Genomic DNA, 6,209 nt, shown 5'->3' with positions numbered 1-6,209 from the left:
CGGCCCACCGGTCATTTAAGGTTAGACCAGACCAACGCGTGCAGCCGGCGTGCACGATGACGATGGCGATGGCGACCAGACAGCGTGTATGAATTTGTAGCGATGAGTTCACATCAACGCGTCCTGTCATTGGTCGCGGCGATCTATGCAGCGTCTGCACGCAGCGATCAGCGATCATCGCGACATTTGATACTGTGACGTTTCTGTTTTTTAAAATCGATGTAATAAATAGTAAGTAGGATCTGTTAAAAAGTTTTTACACAATTAAAAATGAATTATTCATAACATACCACTAGTCTGACCTACTTGAATAATAAAAAAGGTTTTAGAATAAAGTATCAATATCAGAATTTATTTATAATAAACAAATTATTCTAGTTTTCTCGCGAACCTGCTTCTTCAACTTCATAAATAAAATTGGGATATTATCTGCAGAACAAAATAATTGAGAATGTACAGTACATGTCTGCAGCTTTCTGAAAGGCCCTAGAGCAATTCTAAGTATGCCATAAATAAAAACCTAATTAAAGTCATCAAACGTCTCAGTCATTAATTTAGTGCCACTAGAAATACCTAGTTGATCAAAACTGATGTCTTTTTTGTATTTTTGGGTTATTATTAAAGACAAAAAAGATATTTGGACTATTATGTACTCTGTGGTTTGGGTGCATAATGTAATTTCCTTTGCCTTAAAAAAAGTAAATGTCAAGATGACTGTTGCACCAAAAATCAAAGATAGATGTTGTGTTGAGTGGTTGAGTTCTGTGTAGTTTTGTGCGATTTAACGATAAGAACGACAATGGTAAAAGGTAATGGGGGCAAATTTTTTCCCTCAAGGAAAAAGATGAATTGGTTATAATCCCACTTGCCCACAAGGATACTGTACGAGCACGTCAGCATCGACCGCGACCTACAACATGCTAGCCGACTGGCCCATGAACCCTGAACGAACGTGCACCGTAGGCACTCTACACCGACGGCACATTGGACTGGACACATTGAATTGAATTGTGTACATTATGTAAATCTTGTATATAGCAATAGCTTAACAGTAATAAACCAGATATCAACCGTCCGCGTTGTGTTTCATTTCCCCCACTGAGGCCAAGAAAGCCTTAGTGCAGTCCTCCTTCCTATCAAACCTTTCTTTAAATCTAATTAAAAGGTATTGTTAGGGCTCTAGGGACTACAACAAACGAAGCCAGAAATATAGCTTGGTTATGAGTAACCAATACCTACTACCTATACCGCATGTAATCCTGTCTCATTCTATAATACCTATATGGCCGCCTGAATAAACTTGAATGAAAAAGTGTTTCCACTGTCTCAATTGCATCAAAAGCTCCAAACAAATCATTTAATTCAGTTTCCATTTTGCCGAATAGGCGTGATTGACAATATGCGTGACAGTTGTGGTGACAGTGACAACCTGCACGCGCAGTGATCGCCATCGCGGTCGCGGCAGTGTGAAACAACTTTTGCACGCGCAGTGGTCGCCATCGCTATCGCCATCGCTGCACGCGTTGGTTTGTCCGAACCTTTATGCGTTCGAAATAATAAATTTGACGTTCAATTTAAAAATTTCACCCTCGCTTTACCTATTGCGGATACGGCCGCGCAAAAAATGCTGCCTGTTTTTGCGGACTGGCATTTTCTACATGGCTTACAAATATACTGCACGCTCTAACATTTGCCTTCGTAAAATAAATGCACGAGAAAGTATAATCTTTATACAGTTACACTATTTTCTTTTACAACCATAAACATGGTTTCGTACTATATTCAAATATCAAACAATCGTAATTAAAAGTAGAAAATGGTCTGAAAATAGAAAACACCAAAACCTGAAAGCACCATATATCAAAAATAATTACAAGATTGACGATCGAGAGATTTTAACTCGAACACGGTAACATTTTATAAGAATAACCACAAACAAAATAAACGTTAGACAAGAGCTTTCGAGGGACGCGAGCTTTTGCTTAGATAAACATGCATTTTCAAAAATTTGTATATTTAAATCGAATGTGACTAGTGTTACTGGGCTATTTTGGTTTAACAGCCACGCTGATGGATCTGAAATAACAGCTCGGTACCGCTCAGGGAACTCGCATTAATTCATATGGGATTAGGTGTCATCATAAACAGGAATTATTTAGTCAAATGAGGTTAAAAACAACAACATAGCGCCTAGCTAATTATTCTCGATGGAGTTATGGTGCTATTAATGTAATCTATAAATAGGAGAGTGTATGCCTGTCTGGCAGTAAAAAGTAAGTCGCGAGTAAGGTATGAGTTGACATAACTCAAGATTAACGATTTGTTCACATTTAATTAACTAGAGTCACAGCAACTTTAAAAGGAAAATAAGTAGATTTATTTAAAAATCAATCAGCACAGACAGAAAACAGATTCACATACAATGAAAGTACATAACTACTTTGACTGAAGTTTCTAAAATATTCGGTGTATACCCACACTTCACGAACCAATAACATTAATTTGCACTCAAATTCTAAGTTACTCGTAAAACCAAACTCATAACGAACAATGTTACAAAACTTCTCTTGTCCATAAACTGAAGTTTTAAATTCAATATGGCAGCCCGCAGATACTTTGTTATTCAAATCATTTTGAACTCTTCGCCAATAGTAATAAAATCCTAATGAATTCCTTTCGTAATCCGCCGAATAACGTATGATAACTAAACAAAGAATGCATTCTTGTTGCAAATGGGGTAAACTAGTAAAAAATGTGCACCAATCTGTGGTCTGTATTGTGAGTACGGAGTTTGGGCACATCCCGAGTGGCCGGAGCGAAATGAATATGCAAGACTCGGCGACATAAAAACCCCCTCGCCGCGTTGACAGTTAATTAAAACTTTAATTTAATTATTTGTTTTGTGTGTAGATACGTGTCTACATGACGAAGTAGCCTCAATTACAATTAAATGCTGGCATTTTAATCGGAAAGAGGCCAAATTGCGCTTTACCAAAGTTAAGATTGCAAACAAATTGGTTCATTACACACATTTTACTTGTCTTTGCAATTATAAAAATCGCTATGATTCTTATTAATAATAAATAGGTGGGCATCTAATATAATACTCCTATAGTAGTATAGACTTCACACATCTAATAATGATGCAAAAATTATGAATCATTATTATTAATTGGTTTAGTCATAATATGATTGTATTTTTTTTTTAGAAAAAATATTCGGTGCTTCGGAGACTTCAGATTCGATTTCGTAACTGCTTTGCTCATTCTCTAAGTTAGATGCAAAGTAGCAGATGTTATGCTGAATTTAACTAATCGAAATCTATAACGAATATCACATTGTCTACAGGCATAACATTGAGACTAATTTGATACAACACAAGTCCTTCTACTGCTGCTACGATTCCTTATTTAAAACTAATAAAATTAAAAATGGAATCATCATGTCTTCTTTGTGGTAATCATTAAACTTTCAAAACAAAATGTAGAGTCACGAAGCTTTTTACAATACCATCCACTAATCTATCCATCGAACAACAATAACAAATCAGGTAGCCAATTTATTGTATTGCCCAAATTAAGAAAAAACGGTAATTTGGTACCACATACTGTGCGTGCTAAACTATTAGTAACTGCCACGTCATAGTTTTGGGATGATTCCTCAATTAAAACAGTTTTTTTATTCATTTTTAAAATAAGTAGACTTTCTGAGCTGCTGCACCACAGCAAATGATAGTTAAAGATAAATACAGAATGAAAGTTAAGATGAACTAAAGTTTGCAATTAAATAAGTTCCTCTTGAGAGAACACTCATCTTGTTTAGTTTAGTATTTACAATATTAGTCGAGATAAGTAGAATAAAATATTAGTTAGTAAAAAAAACTAATTGCAGTTTATTGTTTTGTTTTTTTTTTGTCTTACCGGTGGACAGTCCAAACATCTCTACATCGTTCAAAGACTACTAACCAAAATTGCCTACAGTACCTACCGACTGTTATCCCATAATCTCTGTTACGCAACAATACCGATTCAGGTAGCTAATTCATCCATTGGGTTAAATTAAGAAAAAAACATTTAAATTAATCGGTTGGAGTACCGAATGGTCGGCCCTGTCGGTACCATGACTGGCAGGTTCGGATCTACCACATTAATATAGGCGGGAGCATGCAGTCACACGTATAGCGTATATTTAATTTAAAGCACACAAAGCGATTGACATGGCTCCCGGCCTATTTTTAGGGTTCCACTGGGTTGGGATGGAACGGTGAAATTATCTGAAATTGGGCTTACAGCTAATTTTGAATACTATCCGAATCTCAACTAATTGAACATAATTTAATTCCTGCTTTACTTTAAGTACACGCCAAATAAAATCGTAACTGAAAGACTTCCCACTCAAATTTTAAAAATAATGTAGAGATTCTACTGTAATGTATTTATTGTTATTAATTATCTACTTACTAAACATTTCCAAAAGCTGACACTTTATTTCGAAGCAAACTTGCTCTATTACAATCATTCATATGTCATCAACATCAAAAATAGTAGGTATAACCAGGCAACCTTAAAAAGTAAGCGGGTAGTTAGTACTGAAATAGACACAGTTAACTTTTAAATCACAATCTACACTTTTTAGAGCTAAAACGCTAAATGCCTTGCCTGACTGTAGTTAAGACGCTGAACTATTTTTGTTGTTTCATAAATAGCTCTACATTGGATATGAGGAAATAAAAGCTGAAAATAGGAAATCTCTATTGTTACTAGTTTTTTTACAAGTTAAGTGTAAGTTTGCAAGTCATGCACTTTTTGTGTGCTACTAAAAGTTGTGTTAATGCACCAAATAGTTTTCAGTGTGATAACTGAAACAATTTTAAAGGAATTTAAGTATAAATCCGTTTTTTATTACCCATAGTACAAGATTTGCTTAGTTTGGGAGTAAAGGCGCAGTTTATTATGTCCAAAGGTATGTTTTATATAAATTGTTTTAATGCAGACACAATTTACATATACCGTTTTTTCAGTATACTAAACTAAAACGATAAGAAGGCTCAAAGTATTTTTTTTTAGTTGAAACGCCAAGAAAACTACGGAACCCAACCCCAAAATCAGTCACGCACTTGCAACTTTTACGGGCTCGTTAAAAAATGAAAATGAGTAGTCGTAGCGTTCCAGTTACGGGTGTCAGTGTGTGCCGATTCGTCACGCAGCCAGCTAACTACGTCCCTGATTAACGTGGCTTAACTTTGGGATGATACTCAAGTATCGACTGAGGAGGAATTTAAATTGAAATGTTTGTTTTGGAAGAAAATATTAAGAAAATCTTAAGATGCTCTATAAAAATCAATAAAGTTATGAACTCTACATTGTCGTCTAGCCAAGCTTTCAGCTTCATTTTAATACCTATGTAATTTCAAGGATAAGATGCTACTTCTTTAAAAATCAATAAAGTTATGAACTCTACATTGTCATTTAGTTAAGCTTTTAAAGCTTTGAGCTTCTTTTTGATATCTTTGTAATTTCAATACAATAAAATTTTAAAGTGTACCTACCTAAAGTAATATGAATAGTCTTCAAAAATAGCTTTTTAATAGGTACTACAGAAACTTATTATTTGATTGTCCAAACAATAAGATTTTACTTAAATAGATTTTCAGGATCAATTTCAGACTACAAACATATCATATGAATAACTTTTAAAATAAAAATAATTAAGTATTATGAAACTACAGAAACTTATTATTTTACTGCACTCTTACATTTTTACACGCATTGAAAAAAGAGTCTGCAAAAACCATTTTTTGTAACGAATGATCGGCAAGAATCGTATCTGTGACCTTGATCCAGAAACAACAGAAGTGCTCGACACCCTTTTGAAAACACTCACTGAACACTGAAAGGGTTCAACGGACGACTTTATAATTTAAATGTTTACTGGTAGACAATTTCTAACGGCTTTAAGTTCGTCCATTGTAATATTTTTGTTCTATTTAGATTATTTTATTATTGCAAAGTTTACGAAAAAATATTAATGGCAAATTATAATAAGCTTGTACAAGAACTTTAAAGTTCATGAAACTCTACAAAAACTTTTTGGGTGACACTAATAACCAGGATTGAATTATTAGAAATTTATTTATGAATATATTTTATTGTTATTGTGGTATTTTACAAATGTCTCTAAGTACTCTTATATTTTTTTATTATTAATTT

This window comes from Ostrinia nubilalis, chromosome 3, assembly GCF_963855985.1.
Source record: "Ostrinia nubilalis chromosome 3, ilOstNubi1.1, whole genome shotgun sequence".
Lineage (NCBI taxonomy): Eukaryota > Metazoa > Arthropoda > Insecta > Lepidoptera > Crambidae > Ostrinia > Ostrinia nubilalis.
Note: the sequence above shows the minus strand (reverse complement) of the source record.